The 21,983-nt window shown below is 42.8% G+C and overlaps 1 protein-coding gene across 2 annotated transcripts in view; it reads right to left on the minus strand.

Moving 5' to 3' along the window:
• Positions 1–21,983, minus strand: part of LOC117601239 (uncharacterized) — a 153,503-nt gene that overhangs the window by 99,862 nt on the left and 31,658 nt on the right. Inside the window, exons 1-2 of one of the 2 annotated variants that reach the window (XM_076693019.1) lie at positions 3,964–8,901; positions 3,145–3,863 (exon numbers count right to left, since the gene is read on the minus strand). The gene's annotated coding sequence lies outside the window, so the exon portion shown is untranslated. Of the gene's footprint in view, positions 1–3,144; positions 3,864–3,963; positions 8,902–21,983 lie in introns of those variants that run through there. The other variant, XM_034317762.2, reaches the window with a different exon arrangement.

The following is a 21,983-nucleotide window of genomic DNA, read 5'->3' on the forward strand; positions in this document are numbered from 1 at the left end:
TTTAAGATTATTCTTGTGTACGAGTTAGCTTGAAATATCACTGGAGAACTCGGTAAGATGGAAAAAGATACTTAATTAAAACAGGGATTGTTCCCTTTCGAATATTCCTACACAGGGGGTTCAACTCCTGTCCGATTCTCTAAATGAGCCAGTTTATTAGAAGCAACAACTGATACGTAAGCTCGTTATTCCAAAGTCATTGAACGGATCAAGGCGGATATAATCGCGCGTTGATTGATTCGATCGACCGCGCAATTATACCGGGCTACCTCTCCGCCTAATGTCTTATTAGCCATTGGACTATCCTTCCCAATCAACCAAACGCCCCTTCCCCCAGCTAAATTAATTGAACAGTATAATGATAGGTAATCAGTGAATCAATCCCGACATTAATCAACGATAATAACTAGAATATGGATGAACAACCAACTGCATCTCCTTCCGTGATGAAACTGTTAGAGAAACTTTCCGAAAATCCCTATATTGTCTCTAAAGAAAAATAGATATTTTCCAAAAATAGAAAGCCAGCCTGATTCAAAGTTATTTTCAAACCCATACTTATTTATTTCTCGAATAAATAACGATGATGATCCAAGCACAAATGATTGCATCTGATTTATAATTAGGTCATACGATCCCATTGACCAATCAAACGAATACGATAAGTCACTTACAGTCTAATAATCAGCAATGATTACCAGCGAACGAACGATCAACGCGAGCTACTTCCGATAACTGTTAAATACAGCAGAGTTCACTGTCAAATGAACCGGCAGATGGAAAATCTGTGTATGTCGATGGTTTTCAGGCGTGTCCGCACCAGCGATGCGGCGGAAACTGGAACGCGTGTATCTAGCACCCTGTTAATCCAGCAGCGACCCTCTCTCAACGTCAAACAGCTGCGTGCTTTCCAAGTAAACCATACCCGGTTACGTGGCAAGCTGCAGCCTGCGTTCGCGAGCGTGTGCTGCATTCGCAACTGCATTTACGCGCGAGCCTAACCTGCCTGCCGTTTATAAAGCCGATCGGATTTCAAAAAGCTCTGCGGAAGTCATGGAGACCGCGTAACCGACTGTTAGGACGCGGTAACACGCGCCACCAGACTCGAACAATAACCGCACGAATATTCAATGCTTTTTTCGTTTCTCCATCCTTCGTCTTTCTATCCTTTAATCTCTCTACCTGGAGCTTTTAAAGCGTTCCGTAAACAACGTTAACAGGATTTTTGCTTGAAATACGTAGGATTAATTATTGACCTTCCAAAGGGTTCAATATTTTGGTGAATACCTTTTTTAACTCTGCGTTCAAATGGCTGCTTGCCTGCAAATTAGAAGATTCAAGTTCAAAAAGAGTTCGCTTTCGAACATTGCGTTATAAATATTTCCTGTAACGCGAGTACTACATTATTTATATTAAGCAAAGATATTTTCAGTTGGATGATATAGGATAGCTGTTTGAGCTTTGATAAACCGAGCAGTTTTTTACTCGCCCACCGCACGAGAGATTCGAAATGAAAAATTGCGAAGGTACATCTATCTACGGTAAACGAGTAAGATCAATCGTCGGGAATCATAAACGTGAAAGAAGGGAATAATGCGAATTAACGAGGTTAAAAAATGGAACAACGGTTGAATGAAATTCACCGTAGTTGGCCGTGTTCTCAATTAAACGGTGTTAAACTTTTATCATTATACGCTCTAATAAACGTGGAATTCCGTATTTCAATTTGCGAACATCTCGATTTTTTAACGGCACGACGGTCGAGTGGTGAAACAGGAGAAATAAATAGGCACGGGCAGTGTTAAAACGATTCGTGCATAGATCCGGCTTAAATATTCCACACGTGCCCTAAACAAACGGCATTGTCATAAATCCGAACGCGTTTCCCGAACGAACGCGTGTCGTAATGCCGTTATCGCGATCTTTCGTCGCAATTACACACCGATATTTACCGAAACAACAAACGTAAACGGGTTACACGGCTGGCACACGGATAAATTGCGGTAAAATAAGTCAACTCGCGTCCCGAATACGCGCGTTATTAGCTAGCGGGCGCAATTCGTTTCAGGTCTCGCGTAACCTGCGCCTGCTGCGGTTTCCTCGTCAACGGGCAAAGTGCATAATTAGGGGAAACGTATACGCGTAATCAATGCTACCCAGCTAGATAATGTAATCGACGTTACTTGACATATGCGCATACTTAACGAAATCACCGACGTCCCGCGATATCGCTGTTCGTTAAATACGAACCAATGAATTTTATCGGCCTCGATACCACGTCCCGTATCGCGCCCCGAATAAATTCAATCGACGCCAAACAGGAAAGATTACGATCGCTTTGCATTGCCTGCCGATATCGTTGCGTCACTGGTAAATAGATAATTTCGATAGAAAATTAATAGCCGTGTTACGAATCGAACCTGCATCATCGTTTGTTATTTTAGATGAAGAATTTACCTCAATGGAGGTCAATAATTGATAGACGGGAAATTTACCTATAATAATTGATAATTGAAGCAATTAATTAGAACTTTCACGTGTACTTAATTGCAACTGCAGTACCCCTTCTAACATGGCGATAAAAAGCTAGATCGTTTTTTCGATCAATCAGCAGACGAGGAAGCCCCGTTACTCGGTGATCCTTCAAGAGCAGTAAGTACAAAGTAATGGTGGTGCTGGTCGCGATTTAACAGGGATGAAATATCACGGATAGCTTCGTTTTATGACGAGATTTATTAAGAGCGTTGCCAACAATTTCACGGTCCATTGTGCCAGAAAACACAGTTTTAGAAAACGTTCCCCTGTGTACCGTGTCCATACATCTGGCTGAACTATCATCCACGAAATAATACATCGAACTCTTTCCGCACAGAGCGTGTCGTTCGACGGGAAAATAGGCCGCGCTCGTTACCGTTCGCGACAAATCCTTCACGTTTAACGCTAGCGAAAGATCGTCGTCGGAATTGCGAGCGGCCGTCGAAACCGAGAACGAGGTGGAATCGCGCCAAAAAGTTTCCGCCAACTCGAACGCGTTTCTCCTCGATTCGAAGAAAACATCGGCTAACTCGGAGTAACTTTCGCACTGCTAACCGACTGGCGATTTCTCGTGGAAAAATAATCGACGGAAAGGGAACTTGGACTTACCCCGATTCTTCTGTGACCCCTGCCTGTCCGACCTTTGGCTTTGCAGGGGATGAATGGAGCATCGGGAGGGACCGATCGATGTGGTGACGTTACTCTACCGCCTCGATCTGAAACAGAAGAAAACTATTTTATGTAGATAATTGTTATTTGAACTTCTTATTTGGATATCGCGTCGAAAATAAAAAATATTATTTTACCAAAATCCATTTTAAGAATTCAAATAAAGTGGAAAATCTGAAAGTTAACCTCCAATTATGTTCAAGTTCTTGATCCTTGGCCTCGTTTCAGTTGAGAATCTTGAATTCGAAATTCCTGGTCAGGTATTGTACGGGCTAACACGGTTCCCGCTTGATACAGCGATACTTGACGGGTTACAATTTCTGATCGGCTTATACATCGAGTTACACAGAGCACACACGTAAATGCACATACGTGGCAGGATACCGATAGCGTCACGGAGGCCATGCAATTGTCTCTCTCACCTACGACCCGTGAGTATAATCATTCCGGTGGATGGTTGAAATTCGAGATCTCCCTTCGGTGTTCTGTCTCCTGTTTCGAGATGACCCATTCCTGTCTTGTCTGGCAAGGTGAACGGTAACGTTACGTGTTCTACCACGTGAGCTACATACATTCGCCGATATCCTACTCCATTTTCAACGATGTACGTTTTATCGCCTTGCGGTCCACCGAACCAGAGAGTTAACTTTGATCTTGCCCTGCTTGCGAACGAACAGAGTTTCGAAATCGGTCGACTGGCTCGGATATCAGCTGCGATTCATTGCCACTACCCGATGTGGAACTATAAATTACACTTACTTTGCTTCGCTTCGAACTTCGAGATATCCTTGCTCGAATCTCGCGTCGTACTTTGTCTTCCTCCACTTTTCTTAACGTCTCTGATTTAGACGGTGAATTAAGACTTTAAATTAATGTATGAATGAATGACACAGAGTTACGGATGGATGAAAAATTACGCGACGACGATAGCGAATGTGTTAATCCTCTGACGGCGCGGCGGACCATGGAGAGAGCCACCGCGTTTGATATAATTTTGTATTTTCTAAATTTTACGCTTTTTCAAAAGTTAATTATCAAAGTTTAAGCTTAAATTTTTATAAAAAAGAGTGTTTAATAAAATAAACTAAAGTTCCGAAATCAGATTAAACACAGATTTAATCCATCAGTCAATATTTCTCCTTTAATCTTCTTAAATCTCAAATGACTCTTTGCATTTCCGATACTTCATTCAATGTCCAAACGCGAATCGGGTGATCAAAGTCTTATCTTAATGTTCAGCGTACTACAAAATATTATTAAATGGATATATTTCTTGACAAGGATCCAATCTATCGAAACGTTATTGCGAATCAGTGTCAGGGCCTAGTTCACGAGGAAACAGCCGATATTCGCAGCTGCGATCGGGTCGCTCATAATCCCAGGCTAAAGCCACCTCATCCTGGATCACCGGGAAAATAACTAGACCCGCGAACGCGACATTATTCTGCACCCATCAAAGTCATGCGCAGAGCTAAGATTTCCCTTAAATCTAGAACAGAACTCTAACACAATATTTAATGCAAGCGTATTTGCCGTAGCGTCCTGAAAAGCCTGATTCAATTGTAGGAGTTAAAAATTTGGCCTAACAAGCGATAAAATAGCCCTGGTGACACGGAGTGGCCAAAGCCTGGTTTACACGAAGATGACCGTGCGTACAAGCACGAGCGACACGAAAACGCTGGCTATCGACATTACAAATTCTCCGATCAACTGTTCGGGGTTGAAGCGTAAACCGGTGGTTTCCATCGTGGTTCCAAGTGCACCAATCAATCTGATGAATCGAACACGACAATCCACGCGTGTACACCCCGTGTCGTCTATCTGGAAAACTTTCTGCCTTTTCGATGGATCGTTCGTTGTTGACGAGCAAAGCGGCTAATCACGCAACAACCATCGTGTACAACCACAGTCCTCGTTCACGAATTTTCTCATTCTTTTTTTTTTTCTACCCCCTCTATCTCCGTTACACCGTCAACCATCCTCTTCGTTCTATTTCCGATTTTCTAGCTGTTTGCACAACGTGCGGCCATGGATTGATTCCCTCGACTCGTGGGACTCGTGAAGGGTGACGCGAACGTGCAAAGCTTTTCTGATGAAATTGCTGTTTCCTTTGTCAGAGCCGTGTTAACATTTTGTGAAATAATGATGTCAGGTATACTTAGTGGATACGATTGATTTTTTAAGGAATGAAAGAAAAAATGGAAATTGAAAAATAGTTTGACGAAGCAATTAGTGGAGATGGTACAAAGCGATGACTCGAATAATTTCGAATAAAATATAATTTTATCGGTGAATTTGATATGGTTCAAGGATCAGAACACAAAGAATGTTTATTCGCGAAAGATCAAACGGAAATCCAGCGGAAAGCAGCAACATGGTAGAAAGTGTCTCGAGAGGGGTTGCTTGTTTTGCAATTAGCAGACTTGCACCGTGTGTTCGTGGAATAAGACCGTGTTGTTACGTGGAAACGTTCGGTAATTGCTCGAGCCACCGTGAAGCTGGGTAAAATCAGTCGATTTTGAGGTTCTCCGCATCATTTGCCGCCGCAAGGGAGTTCCTTGGCTCGTGTTTACATCGGATACCTCTAATTGTGTTTGACGTTTCCACGTGCACCGCGTATCCGTTGTTACTCGCTCGTTTTGTTCCTCTACAACCTGGTTAATTCGCGATCTCGATCGAAATCAGATCGTGCCAGACATTTCTAAGACAAATACTTGTCGGGAAATGTTATTTTCCAATCGACCGACGAAACATGGCACGCGAATAATTTGCAAATTATCATTTCAAACTTCTCCATCTCATTTTTCGTTTCACTTATTTAAATTAGTTAGAGAACCAGGGGAACGATCGAGGAGAAACGAGTTTCCCAGAGAAGTCTCCGGTGGAAATTCACACAACTGCAAGCGGGTGCCTTGTAATTACGCGATTAAACGGTACAGTGGCCGACGTTTCTGGCTATTCGACCGGAAAATAAGTGCACATCCGTCTGTAATGATAATTAATTCTGCGCCAGCGAGATTTCACCGTGTAGTTTATTTTGCGGCTCGTGTTTCGAAGCCGGTACAAGGAAATGATTCCTATTAACGTTGCTGACATTATTATCACTTGCATTAATGATGTTATCGTAGCGATAGTGTAATTGTCCAAATATTCGTGTAATTAATTCTGACGAGCACAAATGTTCAGATCGATTCGAACACATGGTATTTATGTTTGTACACAAAGAGCAATGAAATTTCAAATAAAGAAATTCATCCTATTCTCATTTTCTTTTTAATTAATTTCCTTAAGATGTTTGACTTTCCTTCGTGTCTTCTACTGTTTCACCTTACTTCCCCCCCACCTTAACCCTCGAACTTTGAACCCTGAAATTTCAACCCTAAAAAGACTATTCCACCCTCCCTAAAGGAAACTCCTACCCCTATAGAGGGTGGTAACACACGTGTTCATACCCAACATTCTGTCTTTCAACTCACCACCTAACATAAACCTCCTAAACGTTAATAGGAGAAAAAGTTTCTCTCGTCTCTACAATCTTCCAGAAGCAAGCAATTTTCGAACCGATACGAACTTTTACTTATCCCACTTGTATTCGCAAGTAGAAAAGCTCTAGCCACGCGATGGTAAGAGGAAAAGGTCTGAAAATTAGTTTGGGATCGGAGAAAATAGAGAGTTGAAATTTTTGTCTAAACAGGGAATTCTACAACAAATGCAATGCAGCCCATAAATTGCTGGCTCGAGGATCTTTCCACTGGTTCGTGATGTTCTGTTCGTTTTATCGTCGCCGGGCTCGCTCTCGTAATCAGTTTCCGTTAAATCGAGCAACGGAAGCCCGGGAACATGCGACGCGTCCCAGTAGTCCGGCTTGTACCCGAAGAGAATAGAGGCCAGGAGGAAGAGCACCGAGGAGAGTTGCCTGGAGAATTTCCAACTCGGTGCCAGCGCTTCGAGCAAGTTAAAGCCATTAGCGTGTGTTTCGTCCAACGCAAATACCGTGTGTCGGCGTCTCCGGCTGGTAGCGTCGCGTCGCCTCGCGTCCCATGCATTGGGCACCATCGATCCGCCCATCAAAGAGATCTCGATGAAGTTCTTTTTTTTTTTAAGAAACCACAAGACACATTGTCGATTAAATGCAATTTTTAAATAAACGAATGAAACGAAAGCTTGAATTGAAAAATGAAATTTGCAAAGAAGACAATTGCAAGCTAGCCATCGAGTCGAATGATAAATCTGTTGAGAAGTAACGGCGACAGAGACATTATTGGCGTCCAAGTAACACCATTCTATCGGCCTTTTTGGACTCTTTTCAATTTTCTCCTCCTTTTTCTCGTCACTCGGTCGAAGCGGCAACGGCTAGAAGTTGGTCATGAGCGGTCAATCCTTTTTACAATGGCGAACAGGTCGTACAATGCTCCCGAGTGTCGTTAGTTCGCTAAATTTCCTTCTTTTGCCCGTTTGAACTGGCAGTTGGAAAAAAGGGGCTTCGAGTCGACGTACGAGGAAAAAGAACGAACGCTTTCCAGTGAAAGTCGACACAGAGGCAGCTTCAAGTGGCTTCCATTCGAAAAAGTATCCGGTGTTGAGAAATTCTTGTTGTAAAATACAGAGAGAAACGATAGTAAACGATCGCGTTAGAAAATAATAGACACGATATATGTTTGATGATGAAATATAGAAACGTGTGTTCGTTTAGAAAAAGAAAATTGGTCGTTAAAAGGAAGCGAAACGAAAGCCAGCGGAGCAAAGTTCTCCACCGGAAGCCGCTAAGATGGGCCAAAGTAATTCCGTTGAAACCCATCCGTGGAGTCGAGGCTAGAAACTCTGGAAAGCCGCGGACGACGCAGAGCACGCGAGTTTCGCAGTTTAACCGGCTAAAACTGCAAAGAAACACTTCATCACCGTGGAACGCGTTAAGCCATCGCGACGACCCGCTAACTTTCGTCTTACTCCGTGACAACGAAGAAGCCAACGAAGATTCTCCTCGGGGAGAAAAGCCCGTGAACCATGGCTGGCGAAAAACACGCACGACAAATCTTGCTTACGAAAACTAACGTAGCTGTGTTATTTCTCTACGTTGCTGTAATTTTCGTGTCAGTCAACTTCTTTCAGAGGATGTTCACGGGTTTTGTCGGTGAAATTCCTACCTCGTATCTTCTACGTTCTCGTACTATAGATCTTTGATGTTTGCCCAAGTCACTTTATCGCTACTTCGAATGCCAAATTGGTTCTAGCCTATAGCAGAAGGAGAAGAAATCACACGTTGACGGTGAAAAGGGAAAAAGATCGTTCAAAGATTCAAAGAAGCATCCGATAGACGAATTCGCTTTCAAATCCACCTCTGTGATACGACGCGCGGGCCTTCTTCAATGAAAACATCGCACGCTCCAGCTCGTATATTTCATTTTCTATCGCTGCAACGCCAGATACGCGGGCATAGTTTCCTCTTTCTATGGACAAGTAGAGGAGCTTCGCTGTCGCACAAAAGCTGGCTCATTCGGTTTTCCTAGTACCCACTGATATGCGCGACAAAAATACGCAGGCTGTGCGACGATATAAAGCGGAGCGTGCCATAAAAATGAGGTTGAAATTAAAGAAACGAGATTCTAAAGCCGTTTCCCTCTTCGCGTCGTCTGAATCATCTTAACTGTGACTTTTAATCGAGGACTGATACGGAGAACTACCCAAATGTTACACAGAGACAAATTATCATTTTAATAAAAAAAAAAAAAAAAAATGGGAACCAAGGATTTGAACTGAGGACCTTCAGATTGCGAGTCATGTGTTTAACCACGGAGCGGATCCATGACTCGCAATCGGAAGGTCCTCGGTTCAAATCCTTGGTTACCAACAATTTTTTTTTTTTTTTTTATGATAATTTTTATGTAATAGTTATTCAAAAAGAGACAAATTATCATTAAATAAAAAAAAATATGTTAGGAACCAAGGATTTGAACCGTGGATCTCTAGATTGTGAGTTGTATGTGTGAGTTTGTCATACTATACTTCAGAATATAAGGAGTAACTAACTGTAATTGTTAATATCTTTTAAACAATTAGCCGTCTGCCCCCAAAAGGGGGTATAGGCGTGTTCAGCTCGACGAGCTCTACAAGCTGGCAAAGTTTCATTAATAAGTGAGTGTAACACTTGGGTAGTTCCCCTTATGAAAGACGCATGCAATTCTGAGCCGTGCGTCGCCGACTCTACGGACGCATCCCTGGTGTCTATAGAGGAGCATGATAGGGGAAGTTTACCGGAGGAACAAAGTTCCCTCGGCTTGGTTTAGTGAATTTGACGAAGCCAGAGAACTACTGCGCGGTCTATCGTGTTGTTCCTCGAGAGTTCCGTTGCGTCGGTATTGAACTTCTGGAAAGGAATTTCTTTTCAACAGTTCTTTTCCTTATTGCCAAGCAATGAACCACGCCGAGATGTATACGCCCCTGACAGTGTTATCTTAGCACCTTGAGCGATTGTTTGCTGGAAGAAACTAAACCTTGCCATAGCGGTCTGAACGAATGTAATAAAAAGAAGAATAGTCGGCATACTTGAAAGACAAAAGCTTTCAATAGATTCTGAAGACAATGAAAAGCGTTTTTGAAGAAGAAGAAGATGAATTGCTTAGCAACTCGACGTATTGATGTTCGTATTTGCCGAACAATTTGAGTCTGGTTTGAAATTAAGCGACACCTGGCACAGCATCCGAGTAGAAACTCGATGCTGTTGCTCAAGACGGACGAATATTCCTCCTTCCCTGTCAGCCTGCATTCCCTCCGTTCAACGTATACCCGATTATAGTCGGCAGCACATTGAATCTCAATCGCGCGACGACGTAGCGTATATCACGTTGACGGCTGTTCGTCGAACGTGTCTCGTGTACGGAAATTCGACTGGCTACACTCTCGTAATCGAATAGCGTAATTAAGGGTAACGATTCGTTGCTCCGTACGTGAGCGACGCAATGAAATTCCTCCAATTACCGATCCAAGCAGTGGTTTAAACCATTCCCCGCCGATGTCCTCTCGTGAAACGTATTTGGAACAGTTGAAATCAAACTTGAAAATATTTTCAAATATCGAGGTACCCTTTTACATTTTTCCTTCGCACGGTACATCTGCATAGAAAGTACGCTCCATAGAGGACCGGCAGAGCAAAGGTCTCATTTGCATTTTCTTATTGCAAGTGTCACGATAAAATGAAGGAACGCAAACGTTTCGCGCTGCGAAACAAAACGAGTCTTCCGCAACACCGACGGATATTGTTTCGAATATCAAAGTTGCGATGTCTGGTGAACACCGTGAGATAGTCACCCGCGGTGTACGAATGAACAACGAGGCTCGTGGGAAATCTTATGGGTTATGCGAGGAACACGATGGTTGGTCGGATACCAGGACGAGTCAAACTTTCCATGCTTCCACTCTTATCGGCCTTTTGCGTCGAACTTAATCGATCGATAAGACATGCTGCTGGCTGATTTACGAATATTAGCGACGCGACGTAAAGTTCGCGAGTACTTTCATTCATCCGTTTCGACTTTCATCGTGATCCAACAAGCTTCCGCGAACTATACTTGAAATTGGGTATTCGTGTTAGAAATCAATGTAACCAAGGGAGATACACTTTCTTAGACGGTTACTCGGTAACAGCTGTGCCTGTCCGACAGTATTAATTTGATGCTCTCTAAAGCAATTTGCTGCCTTGTCAAGGGAAGACGAATGTTACAGACGACGTGGCTCGCGCGTATCTCCGCTGGTCGGGGAACACCCTCGGCTCGATTTCGCGCTAATAAATTGACCGCGTGATCGCGTTTGCAAATAGCCGAGTTCCTTTCGCGAATGCAAGATTGCGAAAGGCAAACGAGCCTCGAGTGCCTTCCGGCCGTGGAAACGGCCGTTTCGAGTGGACGATTAATGTTTCATAATGAAGTGGCCAGGCGTTCGCGGCTCGATTTCGCGAGACTTCAAGGAACCTTCTACTTTTCTACGTCTCTCGCGGTAAAGAGTCCAAGAATTACTTCGGTGATTTTCAACCTTACACGCTGATACTTTGTCGAAGAGCGTATAAAAGGCGTTCTTCCAGTAATCTGAACTGTAATTAAAAGTTCCACGCTACGAGCAAGCTGCCTCTTTATTCGTTCCACGATGGAGTAGTTAAACTTTCAAGTACGCAATTTTCGTTCAGTTTTATTCTACGATTGCAATTGATGCGAGATCATAAAATATTCTACTAAAAGTGTATGGAAATCGACATGCGACACTTGCAAGTTCAGGGAACGTTACACCGCGGCAAGTAGTATATCCAGAAATAATGCCAACGGTCTAGTAGCGATACTCAATCATAGCCGAAAAAAAAAGAAAATCTCTTTATTTAGCTCTGCTAATAATAAACAAGCGATCGTAGGCGTAAGGCAAACGAGGCAGTCTCTTCTCGCGACACAGCTTCGACGAACCATTATCGATACTCGAACATCGAATCGTGGCAAAAGAATCGAAAGCACTCAGCTCTCGAACAGAAGTAGTTGTTTGTCATTTCGACGATCGTTCGCGAGGGAAGCGCGGAAAAGTCGACGATTGAATCCCGATAAAGGAAGATTAATTGTTTTCGTGGAACAACGATCCGTTTCGTTAACGCGACACCGCGTCGATTTACCGGCAATTACACCCGATCGAGTCGATATCGAGGCGCGAAATAGAAACGAAACGCGACACCGTTCGATTTCTCGATCGGAACGCGCAATTAACAACGGCTCGATTCTCGTTATTAAGAACCGTAAGAGGATCCCGTTTTCCAGCTACATCGTCGTTCAAACGACGAACGACCTACGTTACCGAAGAGTTTGCGTTCCTGTTATTCGAGAGCCGATAACGATTTTTCTTGTTTGCTCGGAGGATGATGGAAATACCCCTTTTTTTCTCTTTTTTTAAAGACACTGAACACACTTTGCCAATTAAACGTTTTTAATTTCACGTATAGCGAAATTACTCGGAGTAATGATATTCATATTTTAAAAAGTAAATACAATACAGCAGTCATTTTTCAAGCAATTTTACGTACGACTATAAAGTTCTTGTTGCAACAGGAGAGCATACCTGTGGATAGATGGTATGATTGTGCAACAGCGGATGAAAATGTTTCAAAAAAATTGTTTCCACCAAGCTACGAGCAAATATTTGAACGAATGTTTACGTTACTCGGTTGCATCGGCTGCGATGGTTTAATATTATTCGACAAACAACGCTCGTTAACCCCCGGGAAACACGGATGACGGTCGCGTAAAGTCGAAAGCGGGAGGGAGGTTCCTCTTTCGCCGTTGGATTCAGGCTGCTTCGTGACGGTAAATATTGAACCGGTGTATAAACTTTGCTTTTAAGGGTGCGAAAGAATCTCTCGTGAATGATATATGAAGGGTTATTCGATTGCCTTTGAATGAAAAAAAAAAAACATAGTACGACTTTTTCTGTTAGATAAACGTAGATTTAGCAATCCTTTGCTTTAATCCTCGGACGACGGACCATGAAGAGAGCCACGATTTTAATGAAATCTCGTATTTCATACTAATTTCGTTTTCTAAATTTCACACAATTATAAGTTCGAATGCGATGATAAAATAAATTTCCTGGTGTTAGTGTTCCGAAATTTTTTCAAGTTTCGCCAAGCTGAAAGGGGCACGGTACTCGTAAGTTAAACTACTTAATTAACACGACTAATGCTCGACTTCCAAGAGGCCTGGCAGAGGAAGAAAGAATGAAAGACGTTAAAAAAATCCTCGATAAAATGGGAACATACTTGGAGGAAAATTTTCATTTATACAGTTTCGAAAGCGGTTCAAGCTGAAGGGTAAATTCGCGTGGAAACCGGCCCCGCTTCGAAACGCAGTCACGCTCGACGATCAAAGGGCTTAAAGATTTTAATTGCTGCCGCTTGTGAGAATTCTGGAGGACCGGCGAAACTCTATTATGAGGAAAAACGAAAGGAAAAAGAGCGATGACAGTCAAACGATTCGCGCGAACACTTTCATGTAACCCCTTTCGCGGTATTTTCACTGCCGCTCCGAGTGGAATCAAAGACAGGAAAACTTTCGGAAATCCTGCAAAATTTTCTTATCCAGATTACGCGTCCAAACTAGACGAACGCTTTTCTTTTTTTCTTACAACGAAAGAACGAATGTTGAAAAGTTTGAATCGGAATAATAATTTCATTTCAAATTCTAATCATTTTCAAACAACTTCCATGACAGTTAATCAGTTAAATAAAAGAAAAATGAAAGATTAGAGAAAAACTTAGCCGTCAAACAGAGGTAATAGTTGGAAATTTCCCTCGCGATCGTCGATTCGATGGCACGCGAAGGGAGGTTAATCAAAATGCACGGCCACGTTGACCCGCTGTTCGGTCGGTTCCTGCTGCCTTTTTTTCCTTCCCAAAATCCACAAAATGTACCGTCAAATTCAGTTTATTAAATTCGAGCCCGACGACGCAGAGACACGTAACGAAAGTTAGAATTAATTAAAACCAATTTCCAGCCGCGGCAAAAGTTTAAATAATTAAGCAGAGCGAACGCAGGTGACGCGGTTCGTCGACGACACAATCCTTCTGGACATCCTTCTTTTTTTCTATTTTGTTCCTGAAAACCTGGCCGTGTCGATTCGACGAAAGCTTGTTCACTTCGAAACCTCGAATGGTTTGTGGCTAAGAGGAAAAACGAGACGGTATTCGATTTCCTGAAAATCGACCGATTCTCCAAAGCAATCGGACGCATCGTGATTGCCCGTTAATTTTCAATTGGTATTCGATCGGCTAACCAATCTGTAAACCGATGTAACCGGTTCACAATGGATTAATCAAATACTGTAATCGGATTTGCAAAAGTGTTTCAATCACTAATTTGTCCTAAACGACCTGGTTAGAATTCGCATCGAATTCGGTATCGTGCAGAAAATTATAATTTTTACTGAATATAATTCCAGGCATAGATAGTCAATATTTTGTAAGACAACTTCCACGTTGTTCAAGGGTTCTATTGGATGTCGGAACCGGAAGCCACGTAGACACCGTAAATACGAACAGCCGCGATCAGATTCGCGAAATAAAAAATAAACGTCGGATACGCTCGGTCTGAGGGAAACGATTCGACTATAAAATCGCGGCTCATAAATAAAGAACGCGACGTATGTGCGTGCACGTGAGTTCGCTTTTCGAACGAGCAAACTTACAGCAAAGGGTGTCAAATCAAACATCAGGGTACTTCCGAGACCCGTAAATCTCCCAAGATCTTTCCAGCTCTGCATTGGCCGGGATATTGCGTTTTTATAGACGGCACGTATCACCGCCGCGTGTAAATAGTCTTGCAAATTGCTATAAATGGGGTCTCGCATTTTCATGACAGTTTTATACGACTTTCCTTGCGAAAACGCACCTTCAGATACGATTTCAATATTGTTTAACGATTGATTGAGAATGCTAAATATCTTTTTTCTTTTCATTTCCTCGCTCATTGCAATGCAATCGACGTTAATCGCTCGCGTGCATCCAATCGGCGCATGAAATATCAAAATCCCTCATTAAATATTAATTAACAGTCTATCGGCACGATTATATCAGGTATACGCATAATCAATCAAACAGATTGCATGTACATATAACGCAGAAAACGTTCAATTTTCACGAAATCCTGCAATATTTCGCGTACCGTGGCAAGATATCGAGCCACAGGCGTTTCGATTGAATTCCAAACGAGCCTTCACGATTGAATCAAATTCCTGTATGAAAAAAAGAAAAGGTATAGATATATAATATCGGAGATTTTTCTCTCTTTAATCGGTTCGCAAGTGCTACTCGTAGATCGTCGCTCGCTTTTTCTGTCGGTTTCACGAATTCGAACCGTCATCGAAAATCATTCCCGCGAATTTTCAATGGAAAATATACTCGCGATACGTAACCGGAACGGGCAAATATTACGATGCGATGCAACGCGAGTGCCGGTTGACGGACAGCTGAATGGGAGCTCGAAAATTAATGTACGTCCGTTAAGAGTTCGCGTTCGCAGCCCACGGAAAATCAATTCGATCCCGACCCGATGTAAGATTAAGTGCTCCTTTGTTCGGCACCGACGAGACTGCGATTACGTCTGACAAGCGTGAGCGATTCTGACATTTTGGAAACGCCCGCGTCGACGGTGCTCGTTAATGGAAATTCGCGGGGTCCCTTGGCCGGATTTCCGGCGAACCGGAAGAATCCCTCGTGTTTTTATCAAAAACATCTTGCGGCGAACTGTCGTGTCGTCTTGGAAAAAAAGGTTCTTCGGGGCTTTGTATTATTTTTAGAAATTGTATGGGTGCGTGACCGAACTCGAGGGTAGGCAATAAAAGTAACGATTGCCAGAACCTCGGTTCGGTTGGAAGGACAGCTAACTGTCAAGGGTAACGAAGGGACGTTCTCTTGAAGCTAGTCCTTGAAGTTGGAGGGTTATTTTCCCTCCTTCAGAATTTTTCCTGAGACAAAACGACGGAAGGTACGACGAATGTAATCTTATTAATAAATGTTATTATTTGTTACCGAATGTCACGATCATTACGCACCCACGTCACATCGTAAAATCTTTAACCATTTTCATTATTGAAACTAGATAAAATATTTCCTAGATACATTTCCGATGGTTGTACCCTAGAGTTTGCGAGAGTTCAATCTCTCGAGAGACGAAAGGCTAATCGAATCTCGGTTGCTTTCAGCCCTCGAGTAATGACAAGAGTAATCATTGCTCTTGCTCGGCTAAATGGCACCGATTGAACGAGGAGAAAGGGAACTCTTCTCGTGCAAACAGTTTAGCTTCCCACGAGAACTTGGTCCACCCTTGGAATCGAATAAGTGCACCTTGTTTTTTCCTCTGCTTTTTCCCTCGTTTCAAACATCCCAACGAGTCTGTCTCTCTTTTCGTATCCGAAGAAGTTCACCGGTGCACCGGGATCCGTTTAATCCTCTTAGAAGAGCATCGTTCCTGGCCTGACGCGTTTTAATTGGAAAATTTTTATCGCTCGTCTCCGCGATCCTATTACAGCTAATGCAAAAGGGAATAGGAGATTCCAGTTAGATCGCAGGATTCCTTCTTTTGTGTCTGATTGTAATCTACCAACTGGTTTGTACGTTGATGCGACGAAAGAAGAGGAATATCGTGAAACACACCGATCTATAATGAAAACGCATCATCACCTTTCCGAATGTATTAATTCATTTAATCTACTCTGACATGGGACCGTTATAACGAATACGAATATTTGATCAGGATATCTTTCCAATTTGTAACAGAATTTTAGTCGAATGATTCATGAGCTTATAATATATGGAGGGAAAATTTGAAAGGGAAAAAGGAGTGATTGAACATTCATTAATTTTCACTACGAACCGATCGCCCTTTTCATCCCGTTTTGATGATACGTGGATTATGTCGTATCCATCATCCATTTGTTCGGAGAAAAGATTAAATTATCAGAATTCGATTAGCAATGCTGTTTCGTTGTATATAAAATATAGAAAATAATAATGGTAACACTAACGAAGTATCTTTCTAGGAAGGAAATCTTTCGATTAATGAAAGTTGAAGTCGAGGAATGGAGCGATAAAGTCTCGGAGTTAAAATTAAAAAACTGGGAAGTTGTAAAATTGAAAATTGTCAAGTGGTGAAGTTGAAGTTGTGAATTTTCGAAGCTGTCAGGTCTCGATTCAATAAAGAAGGACGTACCGGTACATCCATTACTCTAATCTGATCTTCCTGTAATCCAATTCTTGCGATCTTCCATTCGAACACCTACAGAAACCACCTCACCATCGCGGTAGCTTTTCCCATTCGAATAATCAAACTAACATCACGTAAAGCGTTATCGATTTACGAGCGCTGCGCTCTGGATGCAAGCAGGTTGTTCCATAAATACGAGTCGCCATGCGCCGGCTCTCGATATCGGCTATAAATACGTATTTTATCTGTCGCAGGATTTCAAATGAAAAACAGTCGTCGGGGTCTCGTGGGATTACCCGTAAAAGGGTGGACCGTTTTCCGAAGGGTGGGAAACGACACTCGTGGGAACCACGAACGAAGCTTTCGTCGTTCAGTGCGCCAACCACCCCTCGACTTTCTCCTCGGTTTCTGAGAATTCATAAGCGGACAAACTTCCAAACCGACGAGCATGTGTTCGCTGGAACACGTTCGATGGAATTAAATCCTGCGAGTGTCTGGGGGGATGTGTTTCTTTGCTCGGAACACGAACGCGGGAATCAAATCAATTCCCAAAGGAATTTTCCCTGTTATTCAACTTGAACGCTCGAGATACCTTAAACTTTGGATTGCGTTTCGTACCAAACAGTTCATTTCCAAACGCAAAGAAATCTAGGCTCGTTTAAACTTTATACTTCAAATTGATATGGTGAGACAATAGGGTTAACTGAATGTGCGAGAAGGAATCGGGATTTCAGTAAACTCCTGAAGCTTAAACGATAAATGAGCTTGAAATTCATGGAACCCAGTCTCGTATCGAAGGATTTAGCTGAACAGCAGTGGCGAAAGGTCTTAGTTACTGTTTTATGCAAATACAAAGGCTAAACGTAGTTAAACACAAAGGTGTGTCTCACGAAACATCGGTTGATCTAACGTCTAAGTCCTTCCTCGAGAAAATGAAGGTTTGCACAGGAACCACCGGGTTTCGAGCTTGCAACACCTCCCTCTGGGGTATTTCGCAACTTTACAAGGGAAGTAGATTATGAAAGCGGAGGGTTGAACGAAGAAGGAACGCTTTGGTGGTTCAAGTAAGTATCGACTATAATAACAGCGGTAGCCAGAATGGTCTAAAAGCGTACATAAGGACCCAGCATACGACTTCACAAGAGCTGCACGACGAATAAAAGATGGCTTTCGCAAACTCCAGATCCTTTTCCTTATCCTCCGTGCTCGCGTGTACCCGACAGATAACAAGGGATAAAACTGTACACGATCAAACGACTACACGGTGAATAATTTCAGAATAGCAAATTTCTATGAAAGTCTTTAAGTAAAGAGGCCAAGAGTAGTTTATTTCAAACCAGTGACTTCTGTTCACCTGATATTCGAATTTTTATTTAACTGTCTGAAATACTCCAGTTTTTTTACCTCTATTTCGCGTCGCGTAAATGAAAACTCGTTACTTTCATTCAGGATTACCCGTAGGAAGTTGGTTCGAGCGTAAACCGTACCGACCTCTGCACGAAAGCCCATACGTTACGTGAAAACGTCAAAGGAGTAACGCGTCGTGAACCGAGCAAGTACGTTTCATAAACTGTGTCCGTTTCCGAACGTCGAGCTAGCGGAAAACGTTTTCGGGCGTGCGGTAGACCGGAGATCCGAGCCGGTGCGGGTGTAGCCGCGCGATTCACGAAAATTGAACGTCGTCCGACAAAACGGATGGCGAAAGACCGGCAACGAATGAACGAACCTCGGCTATATCCACCTTTCCAGCAACGTACCTTTCCACGGTACAGTTACTGTTATGGGGTTCTACGGGGCCAACGTCTCCGCGCTAACCCCATCGTACCTGCTTCAATTGCTACCGGTTACTCGTTTCAACGGGTTCGATCAACGCGTTTCCAGCAGCTCGGTCAAAGTCAGCCCCCGGATACAACGGTCTGCCCGAAGCAATTCCCGGGAACCGATAATATGCTAGTCGGTACGACTAACACCCTGCCCTGCTTCTGTTCGTGGTTGAACAACGAGAAATTTCACGGCGATTCAGGGTGGTTTGATAGACGAAAGGTATGTACGAGACTCGGTCTTTCTTGGATTAATTTCCTTTGACAGAAGAATCGTATAGAGTGCAGATAAATTTTGAGTGTTCAAAAGTTTCCTCAAAATTTTGCGAAGAAACGTGCACGATTTGATGGAACGAGAGAAATAAATTTGATCGGGTCTGTTTGCATGATAACGTGGCAAATGTACGACACCCTTTTTCGATCGATTCCCAAAACTCATGAATATACCAACGAATATCAGTCTATCATTATCAGGTTCGATCCGATAAAATCAAATCTACCTATAGAAACTCTGTCGCGTGTATCCATTGCTCGACGCGGTGAAACGCACAATAGACCGCAAGCCGCGCATAAATTATACCGTGTCGTTCTATTTAATCGATCACGAACGTATTAAACGCACGACGAACCGTCGACCCCGGAATCGATAAAAGCTTTTAGCAAAATTGAAATGTCTTTTCGTTAAACTCATCCGTGTTCCCGAACTCCGAGGTATCTTTCATTTATCTTGGAACCACGGTACGGTGAAACGTCGACGAATGGAAGACCGTCACGCGGATCGAATAAACGTTTTCAATCATCGTTCCACCGACGGAAGTTGATAAATTATCGAACTGCTGACACGCCAGAAGTTTGACAAATAATTAGAAATATCGCGCAGAGTTTGAAAATTTCCTGGATACGCGCGAGGTTTATTATCGAGTGTAGCGAAACTATTGCAATGCGGAAAATACGAAACACGCGATTTGTCTCGTCCGATCTAATAATTTGATCATTCGTCATATCTCTCGAATAGGATTACGATTCACGGATTCATGGAACTTTGTCATCCGGCAGTATTGTTCTGCTTTTTGACGCGTTGAAATTTTTCCACAACGCGCAGAGCAAATTTTTATATCCGACTGTTTCGTTTCTATCGAAAATACGTCCAGCGCCCTTTTTTTTTCATTTCAAACGTGTACCTTTCGATGTTTGCTATCGTAAGAGTTTTGCAACGAACGCGTAATTTTGCAAATTTTTACAGGAAGTCGAGGATTTAACGAATTTTTTCTGGAATTGCCTTGGCAGATCGAACGATGCTCAATGAGGGAATAAGAAGGAACGCTTAAGAGAAAAGCAATGTTGGGCGGTGAAGTTGGAGGATGCATCTAGGGCCAAGCGGAAATGTCTTTCGTAGACAATGGGAGCTTACCGAGCGTAATACGGAGAAGCGGTTTCCCAGATTTCTATCTACCGATTAAAACCGTCCTACTTCCGTGGCATCGTGTTTCTCATTGTGTCGCGATCTTAAAAGCTCGCGAATCGATCACATCCCTGGCGACGTTCCTCCCAAAGTGGAATTTCGTCTTTTCTCTACCAACTTCAAACAACTGCATCGCTCGCTAAAAGCTATCGAAAGTAAAGCTGCTACCGTGGTCTAAGGTTACTTCCGTACGATCTGTTGCAGTATAGAGCGCAGAAGAAAATAGGTAAGGATATTGTAAGGGCAAATCTTTCGTTGACGATGGAAAAATGAAAATCTTTATCTATTCTGCGCATCAAAGTCGCCGAGAGATTTCGAATAACGTTTTTATCAGGGAAAGCTGCTGCTTTTTCACCCGGTCGCGTACCACCATTGTGCAGAACGATTCCAATTATTCCACGGCCGGATACAAGATCGAACCGGATGCACTGTTTGTATACAACGGGTTGCTTTGGTACGCGGGATCGTTTAAACTCGATATATTTCGATCCAACTCAATAAAGATCTCAACCGCGGTGTTATCACGAGATAAATGTTGTACCAAAATTACAGTCGCAGCTGACCTCGTCCCGAAAGTGCAATATATTTTCCCAAGCCCTGGCCAACACGCCAAAACGATGTACCTACTATCCGAACACGATTGCGTGTACCGCCGGAGTACCAGCTGTATATTGTATGAATCAAATTGCTTCCCGTTTTCACTGATACCGTCGGAGAAATTTTGCAAGTCTTCTTCTATGCTGCATTGTCCTCGCTGACAAACTAGTGACAGTAAAGGATGATGAAATTACCGGGAGATAAATTGGCTAAGTTGTTGCAAATCTTTCACTGTCTCTGCTGTTCAAAAGCGGACAGTCCACGGGACAAATTATCAATTCTTGAGATTGCGCGCGGTGAACGATTTATTCCTGCCATCTTTGATTACTTTTTACGAATTTAATACAATCTCGAACCGTAATTAGACCATGAAATTCCACGACACCAACGATTCAATATGCACTTGCTAATTACACGCGCAAGAAGTCTACGTCATAACCGTATCCGTTACAACATTGTTCAGCGACGGAACAACAGCACCCCACTTCGATTCAGTTATCTTATTGTTATTTCAGGAGACAATTAATTACCGGCTGAGTTGCAAATTACGCGGCCGCGGTGAGAAATTCAGGCAAGATCCGATGCACCGTTGCAGTCACGAATTGTTTTGCAACGGATTGTTGGTGAAGTGAGAACCAAATGTGCACTTGCGAAGCTGAACGTTCGATAACACAGCTGTGATCCTAATTTCTAATTAGTTCTAATTAGTGCAAGAAGGGAATTGACGAAGAGGAAAATTTCTAAGTTCCTATTTTCAAAAAGTCCTGAAGTTCCAGAAAAACCCTGAGGATGGAGGAAAGTGCTTCAAAGTCCCTATAGATAAATATCACGTTTCGCTCTTAAATTCTACGATCAAAGATCCTTTTTCACGTAGCCCTGATTCATCTTCGAAAGTGCAGAAACTTCGAATAGATGATCTTAACGACTTTCCATAACGTCAAAACGCTGACAAACCTTGAGATCGTTAGGCAAACACGAATTTGAAAATGGTACCTGGTGGAACATTTTCTGTGATCGTCGTTCCGTGCTTCAAGCAGAAGGATCGCGAGGAAACTGAGCGTGGAATGTCTAGTTTTATCGTTATAACGTGTCATTTCCACGCGTCGTTACTTTCTTTGCTTAAGATAAGAGATTGTTCGTCTGTTACCGATGATTTTCTCGGGTTTAAGGCACAAATGC

Source organism: Osmia lignaria, chromosome 16 (assembly GCF_051020975.1).
Source record: "Osmia lignaria lignaria isolate PbOS001 chromosome 16, iyOsmLign1, whole genome shotgun sequence".
NCBI lineage: Eukaryota > Metazoa > Arthropoda > Insecta > Hymenoptera > Megachilidae > Osmia > Osmia lignaria.